Consider the following 12,999-nt stretch of genomic DNA (forward strand, 5'->3'; position numbering starts at 1 on the left):
CTTCTGGGGAGCCAATTCTTGAGCTCCAGGCCCGCACCTTACTTGAGAGACCCAGCAGGGTCTGATGTGGGACAGGGAGACAATAAGCCCCTTTGAGGACAGGAAGATCACTAGCCACTCAAAATAATAAAGAGGATAGGGTCATTCAGGCAGTGTAGGGTCATTCAGGCAGTGAAACTATGTGTAGGAGGTCTGCAGCTGTCCTAGGCAAGCTGCATCTCCCTGGGAAGAGACAATGGGGATTTCCTGCCAGGCCCATAAGACTGAGAAAGTATTGGGCTTTCCTCAGTATCTGCCCCTGTGGGTTGCCACCGCCTGACCACTGGGCTGTTGTTCCCAGCTATCTCTGTGGGTCACCAGGGGTGCTGGAACAATTTGTATAATGGGGGTTCGGAGAGCCATCAAACCAAACTGTAAACCTTGTATATGTTGGAAACCCTTTCAAGCCAGCACCCCTAGTTCTAGCACTTATGCCACATCCTAATGTCCAGGTTATTGTTCCCAGTTTCTGCTGCAGGTTGCCATGCCTACCAACTCCTCCAGCTCCTCCGCCCACCCACCCAAGTTAACCAAGGAATGATGAGAGGGACAGTAGCCCAGCTGTAGAAGAACAAGCAGGCAATAAGGAGCATATTGGCCAATGATTTCTTTCTTTCTAGCCTCCCCCCATGGGAACATGATGATAATGGCTCTCCATGTCATTATCCAAGTCATTAATGAAAATATTGAATAGTAACAGGCCCAGGACTGATCCCTGTGGAACCTTACTTGATATGCCCCCCACCACCCCCAGTTTGACAGTGGACCGTTGATAACTACTCTTTGAATATAGTCTTTCAACCAGTTGTGCACCCACCCTATGGTAATTTCATCCAGACCATGTTTCCCTAATTTGTTTATGAGAATGTCATATGGCACTGTGTTAAAAGCCTTACTAAAATCAAGATATCTCCTGTCTACTGCTTCACCCTCCCCCCTTCCCCCATCCGCTAGGCCAATAATCCTGTCAAAGAAGCAAATTAAGTTGGTTTGGCATGATTTCTTCTTGACAAATCCATGCTGGTTATTCCTTAACCCTATTTTTCGCTAGGTCCTTACAAGTTGATTGTTTAATTTGTTCCAATATCTTTCTAGGTATCGAAGTTAGGCTGACCAATCTATAATTCCCCAGGTCCGCTTTGTTCTCCTGTTCAAAGATAGGTACTATGTTTGCCCTTCTCCAGTCCTCTGTGACCTCACCTGCCCTCATGAGTTCTTGAAGATAATTACTAAAGGTTGCAAGACTGCTTTAGCTATTCCTTAAGTACCCTTGAATGAATTTCATCAGGCCCTACTGACTTAAATCCATTTAATTTATCTAAATATTCTTTAACCTGTTCTTTCCCTGTTTTGGCTTGTGTTTCTTCCCCCTTGTTGGTAGTATTAATTGTGCTAAATATCCGGTCACTATTGACCTTTTTAGTGATTGTGGGATACAAATCTGTTTCACACAGGTATATGGGGCGTTGGTTCTTGAAATCAGATGCTCAGGCAAATCAGTTTCTAGCTCTCTTAGTGGTACAGTTAGGATGCTTTATGGAAGACTTTTAAAAGTCACTAAAAAAGTTGACTTACAATCTTAGCTTCTGCCATACATTCTAGAAAGGAGTCCAGGTCATACAGTAGAACCTCAAAGATACAAACACCAGAGTTACGGACTGACCGGTCAACCAGACACCAAATGAAACTGGAAGTAACCAATCAGGCAGCAGCAGAGACCCCCCCGCCCCCAAAGCAAATACTGTACTGTGGCTGTATTGCATCTTAGTAAGCACATCTGGGCTGCCTGTCCCCACCCCGCCACTTCCACCCCCACATGCAGGGTAGCTGCTAGCCCAAGGCAGCTGGAGTCAGCCAGCCGAGCAGGACCAGTGCAGGAATCCGCACTGCTTTCACCCCTACTGGCTGGCTGGGAGGGGGCATGCGCTGTTTTTACACACACACACACACACACACACACACACATATACACACACACACACACCCCTCCCTCTTCCTGCTGGGAGGGGGACAAACTTGCAAACTCATGTTGGGGCTGAGTAGGGAGCTCACCTGCTGCTGAAGCCTGGTCTGGAGAGTCAGCTGCTGGATCTGGAGCCCAAACTGGTCTTTGTTCACAGTTCTAGTCTTTGGACTAGATGACCTCCTGAGGTCCCTTCCAACCCTGATATTCTATGATTATGAACATTTCAGAGTTACGGACAACCTCCACTCCCGACGTGTCTGTAACTCTGAGGTTCTACTGTATGGGAAATTGAATCAGACCCTGAAGTACAAGTAGCAGCTAGAACAAATGTGCGGTATTGAAAAGAGGTCAATAGCTGCCCTCAGAGCTATCTGAATGACTCCTAACCAGCCTTATCTGAGGTTAGACCTATGACTGGTGCTCGGCTCTTTCAGTCTGGGAGCAAATAGCTACTTACAGCTTTGGTCAAAATGAGGTCACTGGACACTGTTCAGAGAGGGTATACTATGGAGCTGTGGGAACAGATTTTTTCCATTGTCAAACACTGTCAGGGAAATGCCGGGACATGAATCATAGAAATGTAGGGCTGCAAGGGACCAAACAAAGTTATTAAGACCACCCCTTTTGAGTTCCTCCAGGAGGGCATTAATGTGGATGTATGTAAGAATATCCAAGCAAAATAATCGTACCTCTGTAGTATAATGTTCTTGGCATGTTCAAGCAAAGGATGTTTCGTAAACACCCCACTTTTAAATGCTTCCTGAAGACAATAAAGCCCACACAGTCTTAGAACATGACCCGGGAGCCACCGTCTGCTCCGTATAGCAGTGCCCAGCACTATCTTGCAGAACATGTCATTCTACTTCCTTTCCATTAAAGTAGACTTCCCAGTGGTTTCTATCTCCAATCAGATGAGTGTTTGAAGTTGGGAGCTTTTTCTGAGACCCAGTATTATACTTCTAATTCAAATAATTTTCACAACCTTCATAGCATTCATTACCAAAATAAATTAAATTAGTAGTCTTACCTTCTGTGAAGTATCAAAGTCCAGTCCTTAGGAGCACTAACAATCTCAAGGTAAAGAAATAATATGTCCTGTATTGATATCTGCTAGATGGCCCTCTATACATAAATGCGCCATGTTCTATATTATTGGTCATCCAGTCTTTGGCCAGTGCCATTTTGGGCAGAAGTTTTCTCCGTGCCACAGGAAGATGGAGGATGGATGTCCATATTTAAAGGATGATTTTGCTTCTCAGCCAGAGACAGATGGATCATCCAGAATAGAGAGGAAAATTGACACCCGAAATTGGGTTTGGTTCATTAGGGGGAATTTCTCATGCTTTGCACTAGCAGCAGTTGTGCTTTTTCCTCAACGTATATTTAACGTGATGTGTGATTTAGAGAAGTAGAATTGAATTATGGAAAGTTGTCTCAACTGAAGGGAATTTCAGGAAACAAGGTATTCCCCTGCTGCCAGTGATTGACAGGACTGATTTTGTGCCCAAATTGCAAGTAGGCTGAAGTATATGTTTAATGGACCTATGGACCTTATTACTCAAAGAAAGGAAATTTTCAGGAAAGCACAAATTTTATTTATTTATTTATTTTTTTTGCTGGTCCAAAATTTCATCTGGAAAAATGTAGGCAAATTTGACCTATCTAGTCTATCTCACTGACTATACATCATTCTTCCCTATTGTATATTTGCTAGTGTTTTGTCTCATTTTAATTTTCCCAAGCAATGTTGATACCATCACTTCCTTTGGATGACTAATGCAGAGCAGAAAATATCTCACTGTCAAGATACTTCCCTGATATTCAACCTAAACTTTCCCTTTTTTCTTTTATCTCAGTACCCGTAGTTATAACCCCTTTCTTAAATAATTTATTTCACCCCTTAGTGTTTCCACCCTTCAAATATTTGTACACTTATCATGTGTCCATATTTAAGAGTCCTGGCCCTAGAGGCAAGATTTTCTGGTTTTGCTGCAGAAATTCAGTAAAGCAAAAACTGGCAGCTTTGCACAGATCTGTACATGTACAGTACTGTAGACGTTCTGTGGTGTATCCGTAGGTTATGCCTAGTACAATCATAATTTGCACAGCACGTTCATTGCTTTTGGCACATACATATCCACTATTCCTTACATATTGTTTATCTAACCTACCTAGTAAAACTCTGACAAAGAACTATGTTGCTTGTTATCAACACTGCAAATTTACTGGGATACTTTAGAAAATTCAGTTACTTGCAAAATCATAGCTATAAATTAGCAGTTTCTGGTATTTTATTTTTTTCTGATTTTTCACTATTTTTGTACAAAAAGGCTTATTGGGTGTGGGTATGAGGGGCTAGAGTCTATTTTTAACAGGTGTTTTTAATTTTCACCCAATTGTATTTTTAAAATGGTGCCCCTCAAAAGCCCCAAATGCCTGAGGCTGAACTCCCCGTGAGTGTGGAGAGCTTTAGAGCCCACTGGCCCACTCACATTAGGGTGTTTGGAATTTATATTTTATACAATCCTGATCTCAGATTTTTATTTGGTGGGGTTTCATCTGACTAGTATCAGTTTTGGACTAAAACAGAAGACCGTAAATACGTAGCATCATTCATGTGGAGCATTGCTGTGCATGCTTTACCCAAAGATGTAAATACTTCATCTAGGGTAGAGTGATTCAGATATATCTAGGCCCATACACGTAGGGAATAGTTCTATAGAATTGAATAAAGATTGGTCTAAAAAACCTTTATCAATCTCTGGAATTGTATAAAGGGTTTTAGAGGAGTTGCTATAAACCTCTATTGGTTTTGTCCCTATTAAATTCCATAGACTTCTTGGGTGAGTGCATGTTCCCCTTCTGGGTGAAAAGGGAAACACTGAACATTACCTGAAAAGATCTGTGGGACTAGGAGAGGTGCTAGTCTGATGCCTGCCACATCTCTTCCAGTTTTGAATATATGCCAGAGTTGAGAGCATTGTTGATATGGGTATTATTATTTTTACCTTGCCCAATAATTTAAATCAGGAATGCCTCTTCCAGCTGTATGGATCACCAGCCAGACACCAACAGAGGCTCTTTTTTTATTATCCTGTCCAGTTCTTTCCTAAGTATGGACAACCAAGAAAGGCTCACAGTCATGCTTCACTGACTTCCAGCCAGTGTCTGTGCTTGGAGAGTCTCTGACATGTGCAGAGTTCTGCAGAGGGGTTGTAGGTAGCTAAGGGGTGTATCTGTGTTTGCACATGGAAGTGGAAACACCAGGCACAGGCATATCTCCATTCTACCTGCCCCCACCATGGGTTGTCCACAACTTTGTTCCACTTGGCATCTACCAGCCCTGAATTCAGCAAAGCATTTAAGCACACGTTGAAGTCCATCCTTATTCAGTAAAACATTGATAGCAAAGGGACTTAAGCACATTCTTAAAGTTAAGTTCATGCTTAAGTGGTATGCTGAATAGGAATAGACTGTTGAGGAGGAAAGCAGGGAACATAAGAGGCATAGTATATATGCAATTAGTAACTGAAATGTAAAATGTACTGTACATATAAATGTAAGAAGATTAACATTTTGTTTGAAAGGAGAAAACAAAACACAATGGAAAACAAGTAGCCTATGCTGTAATTTGTTTTTGTCTTCAAATTACCTAAAATACCCAAAGTACAACACTGTTCTTGCTTATGGGCTTTTTAAAGTACCTTGTGTTTCATGGAAATTGTGATTACTCTCACTTTTTGAATCCGGATATTTTTCTTCTTTTAAGTAAAAACTAGTACTTGTATCAATTAACCTTCTCTTACCACAATGATCCCTTTATTTCTTGCTATGAGAAAGGAAAAACTCTAAAATGTGACTCATCTCAGCCACAACTCAGGTGGTACATACATTATGCTAGGTGTCTCTCAGCAGTCCATATGCTGAACTGCCAAATGTCTCAAGAAGGAATCATCACAACTTCCTCAAAGACACAGAGGAAAGTTAAACCTACTAGCTATGTGTTCACAAAGACAAAAGGCTTTGATTAAAAGAGAAATCTGCAGCTCGTAATTTCAGGAGTAAAAGGAAAAGCTGCAAATGTAATTAGTTCAGCATAGGCTAAAATACTGTCTTTCAAGAACATACAGCATTTACTCTCAACAACCTCCCACATCCACCCCCCAAACATACTAAACCAAATTGCACCTTCTGTAATCCCATTGCCTTCAGTGAGATTGCACATGCTGTAAATCACTGCACCATTTGGCCCCATATGAATTGCCATACTTAATCAGACCTGTAGTCTATTGAGTCCAGTATCCGATCTCAGACGGTAGCCAGTATTCACTTCAAAAGAATGTGCAATAAATCTTGCAGAGGACAATTATGGAATAACCTGCCCACAGAAAAAAATTCTTCTTAATCCCTATTAGTTTCAGGTTGTCTTATGCCCTGAAGCATCACAGTTTATATCCCATTAAAATTTTGTTTAAAGTATCCTATTATTATAATTCTGGATGTTATTGCTATCCATATACATTTCCAGTCCTTTTCTGAACCCTGCTAAGATCTTGGTTTCAATAATGTCTTGTAGCAATAAATTCCACAGGCTAATTGTGTGTTGAATTTTTTTCCTTCTATCGGTTTTAAATTTAGTTTCATGTAATGTCCCCTTATTCTTGTGTTGTCAGAAAGAGTGAATAGAAATGACTGAGCTAATTTTTCTCTGCCACACATTATCTTATGTACCTTTATCATGTTCCCTTTCATTCATCTCCTTTCTAAGGTAAACAGTTCTAATCTTTTCAATCTCTTTTATTTTTTTAAGATTAGTATTGCTCTTTCCTCAGATTCTGTTTGGACAGTTTGTTGTCCTGACATTAATTTGTGGCCTGCCTGGATTGAGAGGTATGAAAATGGAGGAATGGAAAATTCAAAAGTATGTTATTCTTTGTATTTTTATGAAGAAGGCATCTTCATATTAAATAACTAGTTTCCACTAATTAATGTGGGAATCCGGTAAAATTATTACTTCCAGTTTTTTCTTTTCTTTTCTTCTCTTTTTTGGGCATCTGCTTCTCTGTGGAACATATCATACAGTCAGGTGTCTGTAGAAAGCTGACGGGCCAATGGGTTAATGTGTTCCTGATGATGTAATCTCAGCAGTGCTCAGGTTTACAATTATGCCACCTGGCATCTGCTGTACTGACTTCTAGATAACCATGTCAAATGACAACCATGCATACAATCTGGTCTCAGCTAGCTGGAGGTCAGTACTACATCTGTGTTGTCTGTCCTAAACATGCACAAAACCTTTGAGATAATTCTGATGGGTTCCCACCTGCAACTGGGGTACCACTGAGCCTCCTCTCACAATGTGCTGCTGTGATAAGTTGCCAAGCTCTCCAGGCTTGCCCTTTCACCAGCATACACATAGGTAGGGACACACGCAGCTGCAGCACTTACAGGCTGCTGTGATCAGCTCTGCATGGGGAGGCTACAGCTAAGGAACTGCCCAGCTACTCAAGAGCACACGCTTCTCTGGAATGTAAACCCAAAATTATACCATCTTGCGCTGCACCAAGATCTGTACAGCATAAGCTCATGAAATTTGCCCCCTCCCTCAGTGTGGAGAGCGAATATACAACAGCTTTTTGCCCCAAGTTATGACTCCCATGCACTGGTTTGTGATAAAGCAAAAACAAATGTATTAGCTACAAAAGATAGATTTTAAGTGATTATAAGGGATAGCAAACAGATCAAAGCAGGTTACCTAGCAAATAGACAAAAATGCTATCTAAACTTAATATACTAAAGAGATCGGATATAAGTAGAAAATTCTCACCCTAAATGATGATTTAAGCCAGCTGCCCTTGCTTGCATCTTAAAAACCCCAGGTATTCCTTTCACAGACTAAAAATTCCTCCAGCCCTTTCCCCCAGTTCAGTCCTTATTCCTCAAGTGTTTCCAAGAATCTCTTTGGGAGAGGGAGTCAGTGAAGAACCATGATGTCACTCCCTGTTGTAACAACCAGGCAAGGTACTAATGAACTTCAACAGGACTTTCTTTTTAAAGTGGAAGCCTCTTTACCAAGCTGCTGCTGCACCCTCGGTAGCTCTCACTCAGCCCCCTCAACTCCCCTTCCTCCTTCCTATTTCCTGTCCTTTCAGACTCCCAGCAGCCAGTGCTCCCAGTTCTAATAATTACAAGCAGCATCTAAACACCACATTCCCTCCTCTCTTAAGAAACTCTCCCAATTAAAATAAACATTGTTGTTCTAACCACAGGAACAAATATGAAACAAGACACTATACTGTTGGCAGAGATATTACACTGAAAACACTGTAGATACTACATAACATAGTCTCTAGTCCAGACAGGTGGTTGTCTGGGTCTGACAGGCCATCTCCCAAGCCCCGGTTCCAGTGCAATGTCTTGTTGATACTACGGTGAAGTCATCCAATGCAGACTGGGTGTTGGCATAATCTCCTCTTGGTGTGTAGGCAGGTGCAAGATAAGAAACATTCCATACCCACCCGTCAGAAAGTCAATAGGTGTAAGGTCCCTTCTTCTCTATGATTTTAAGAGGAGCTGTGAATTTATGGTCCCCTTTTTGTAAAATTCCAGGTTTCCATATTCTAATGAAGGAACCACAGTCAAACTTTGGTTCCTTAGCACCCCATCGCTTGTCTGTGAAAGCCTTATACTTTGCTTGGTTCTGTTCAACTGTTTTTCTCACATCATCCTCGTTTGGGAATCAGGTTGTACCTGTAACAATCCAGAAATGTTCAGTTTAGTATTCATCTGTTTCCCGTGCAGTAACTCTGCGGGTGATCTTTGTGTTGTGGCATGTCGTGTAGCCCGGTATGCTTGCAAGAAATCAGTAGCGAAGATTATCCACAATCGCCCTTCCAGTTTATGTAAGGGCAGGCAAGAGATGAGGATGGCTAGCAGTCGTACTGTACCATCTTCTGCCGAGCAGCCATGAGATGTGGATGGCAGGCAGTCCTTCTGCACCGTCTGCTGCCAGCCAAAGATGTAAAAGATAGATGGAGTGGATCAAAACAAGAAATAGACCAGATTTGTTCTGTATTCATTTGCTTCCCCCCCTCCCCCGTCTAGGGGACTCATTCCTCTAGGTCACACTACAGTCACTCACAGAGAAGGTGCAGCGAGGTAAATCTAGCCATGTATCAATCAGAGGCCAGACTAACCTCCTTGTTCCGATAAGAACAATAACTTAGGTGCACCATTTCTTATTGGAACCCTCCGTGAAGTCCTGTCTGAAATACTCCTTGATGTAAAGACACCCCCTTTGTTGATTTTAGCTCCCTGAAGCCAACCCTGTAAGCTGTGTCGTCAGTCACCCCTCCCTCCATCAGAGCAATGGCAGACAATCATTCCGTGCCTTTTTTCTGTGCGGACGCCATACCAAGGCAAGCATGGAGGCCGCTTAGCTCACTTTGGCAATTAGGAGCACAATAAACACCACACGCATTATCCAGCAGTATATGCAGCACCAGAACCTGGCAAAGCGATATTGGGCGAGGAGGCGACGTCAGCGCGGTCACGTGAGTGATCAGGACATGGACACAGATTTCTCTGAAAGCATGGGCCCTGCCAATGCATGCATCATGGTGCTAATGGGGCAGGTTCATGCTGTGGAACGCCGATTCTGGGCTCGGGAAACAAGCACAGACTGGTGGGACCGCATAGTGTTGCAGGTCTGGGACGATTCCCAGTGGCTGCAAAACTTTCGCATGCGTAAGGGCACTTTCATGGAACTTTGTGACTTGCTTTCCCCTGCCCTGAGGCGCATGAATACCAAGATGAGAGCAGCCCTCACAGTTGAGAAGCGAGTGGCGATAGCCCTGTGGGAGCTTGCAACGCCAGACAGCTACCGGTCAGTTGGGAATCAATTTGGAGTGGGCAAATCTACTGTTGGGGCTGCTGTGATGCAAGTAGCCCACACAATCAAAGATCTGCTGATATCAAGGGTAGTGACCCTGGGAAATGTGCAGGTCATAGTGGATGGCTTTGCTGCAATGGGATTCCCTAACTGTGGTGGGGCCATAGACGGAACCCATATCCCTATCTTGGCACCGGAGCACCAAGCCGCCGAGTACATAAACCGCAAGGGGTACTTTTCGATAGCGCTGCAAGCTCTGGTGGATCACAAGGGACGTTTCACCAACATCAATGTGGGATGGCCGGGAAAGGTACATGACGCTCGCATCTTCAGGAACTCTGGTCTGTTTCAAAAGCTGCAGGAAGGGACTTTATTCCCAGACCAGAAAATAACTGTTGGGGATGTTGAAATGCCTATATGTATCCTTGGGGACCCAGCCTACCCCTTAATGCCATGGCTCATGAAGCCGTACACAGGCAGCCTGGACAGTAGTCAGGAGCTGTTCAACTACAGGCTGAGCAAGTGCAGAATGGTGGTAGAATGTGCATTTGGACGTTTAAAGGTGCGCTGGCGCAGTTTACTGACTCGCTTAGACCTCAGCGAAACCAATATTCCCACTGTTATTACTGCTTGCTGTGTGCTCCACAATATCTGTGAGAGTAAGGGGGAGACGTTTATGGCGGGGTGGGAGGTTGAGGGGTGGGCTGGTTACGTGCAGCCAGACACCAGGGCGGTTAGAAGAGCACAGGAGGGCGCGGTACGCATCAGAGAAGCTTTGAAAACCAGTTTCATGACTGGCCAGGCTACGGTGTGAAAGTTCTGTTTGTTTCTCCTTGATGAAACCCCCCACCCCTTGGTTCACTCTACTTCCCTGTAAGCTAACCACCCGCCCCTCCTCCCTTCAATCACCGCTTGCAGAGGCAATAAAGTCATTGTTGCTTCACATTCATGCATTCTTTATTCATTCATCACACAAATAGGGGGATGACTACCAAGGTAGCCCAGGAGGGGCAGTGGAGGAGGGAAGGAAAATGCCACACAGCACTTTAAGCACAGCACTTTAAAAGTTTATAAACTTTAAAATTTTAAAAAGTTTTAAAATTTAAAAAGTTTACAACTTTAAAATTTATTGAATGACAGCCTTCTTTTTTTGGGGCAATCCTCTGTGGTGGAGTGGCTGGTTGGCCGGAGGCCCCACCACCGCATTCTTGGGCGTCTGGGTGTGGAGGCTATGGAACTTGGGGAGGAAGACGGTTGGTTACACAGGGGCTGTAGTGGCAGTCTGTGCTCCAGCTGCCTTTGCTGCAGCTCAACCATACACTGTAGCATACTGGTTTGGTCCTCCAGCAGCCTCAGCATTGAATCCTGCCTCCTCTCATCACGCTGCCGCCACATTTGAGCTTCAGCCCTCTCTTCAGCTCGCCACTTACTCTCTTCAGCCCGCCACTTACTCTCTTCAGCCCGCCACCTCTCCTCCCGGTCATTTTGTGCTTTCCTGCACTCTGACATTTGCCTCCAGGCATTCGTCTGTGCTCTGTCAGTGTGGGAGGACAGCATGAGCTCGGAGAACATTTCATCGCGAGTGCGTTTTTTTTTCCTTTCTAATCTTCACTAGCTTCTGGGAAGGAGAAGATCCTGTGATCATTGAAACACATGCAGCTGGTGGAGAAAAAAAAAAGGGACAGCGGTATTTAAAAAGACACATTTTATAAAACAGTGGCTACACTCTTTCAGTGTAAACCTTGCTGTTAACATTACATACATAGCACATGTGCTTTCGTTACAAGGTCGCATTTTGCCTCCCCCCACCGCGTGGCTACCCCCTCAACCTTCCCCCCTCCCTGTGGCTAACAGCGGGGAACATTTCTGTTTAGCCACAGGCAAACATCCCAGCAGGAATGGGCTCCTCTGAGTGTCCCCTAAAGTAAAGCACTCTATTTCAACCAGGTAACCATGAATCCTATCTCACTCTCCTGAGGATAACACAGAGAGATAAAGAACGGATGTTGTTTGAACGCCAGCAAACATACACTGCAATGCTTTGTTGTACAATGATTCCCGAGTACGTGTTACTGGCCTGGAGTGGTAAAGTGTCCTACCATGAAGGACGCAATAAGGCTGCCCTCCCCAGAAACCTTTTGCAAAGGCTTTGGGAGTACATCCAGGAGAACCGCGAATGCCAGGGCAAAGTAATCCTTTCACATGCTTGCTTTTAAACCATGTATAGTATTTTAAAAGGTACACTCACCAGAGGTCCCTTCTCCGCCTGCTGGGTCCAGAAGGCAGCCTTGGGTGGGTTCGGGGGGTACTGGCTCCAGGTCCAGGGTGAGAAACAGTTCCTGGCTGTCGGGAAAACCGGTTTCTCCGCTTGCTTGCTGTGAGCTATCTACAACCTCCTCATCATCATCATCTTCTTCGTCCCCAAAACCTGCTTCCGTATTGCCTCCATCTCCATTGAAGGAGTCAAACAACACGGCTGGGGTAGTGGTGACTGAACCCCCTAAAATGGCATGCAGCTCATCATAGAAGCGGCATGTTTGGGGCTCTGACCCGGAGCGGCCGTTCGCCTCTCTGGTTTTCTGGTAGGCTTGCCTCAGCTCCTTCAGTTTCACGCGGCACTGCTTCGGGTCCCTGTTATGGCCTCTGTCCTTCATGCCCTGGGAAATTTTGACAAAGGTTTTGGCATCTCGAAACTGGAACGGAGTTCTGATAGCACGGATTCCTCTCCCCAAACAGTGATCAGATCCCGTACCTCCCGTTAGGTCCATGCTGGAGCTCTTTTGCGATTCTGGGACTCCATCATGGTCACCTCTGCTGATGAGCTCTGCATGGTCACCTGCAGCTTGCCACGCTGGCCAAACAGGAAATGAGATTCAAAAGTTTGCGGTTCTTTTCCTGTCTACCTGGCCAGTGCATCGGAGTTGAGAGTGCTGTCCAGAGCGGTCACAATGGAGCACTCTGGGATAGCTCCCGGAGGCCAATACCGTCGAATTGTGTCCACAGTACCCCAAATTCGAGCCGGCAAGGCCGATTTAAGCGCTAATCCACTTGTCAGGGGTGGAGTAAGGAAATCGATTTTAAGAGCCCTTTAAGTCGAAATAAA

Source organism: Eretmochelys imbricata, chromosome 1, assembly GCF_965152235.1.
Source record: "Eretmochelys imbricata isolate rEreImb1 chromosome 1, rEreImb1.hap1, whole genome shotgun sequence".
NCBI lineage: Eukaryota > Metazoa > Chordata > Testudines > Cheloniidae > Eretmochelys > Eretmochelys imbricata.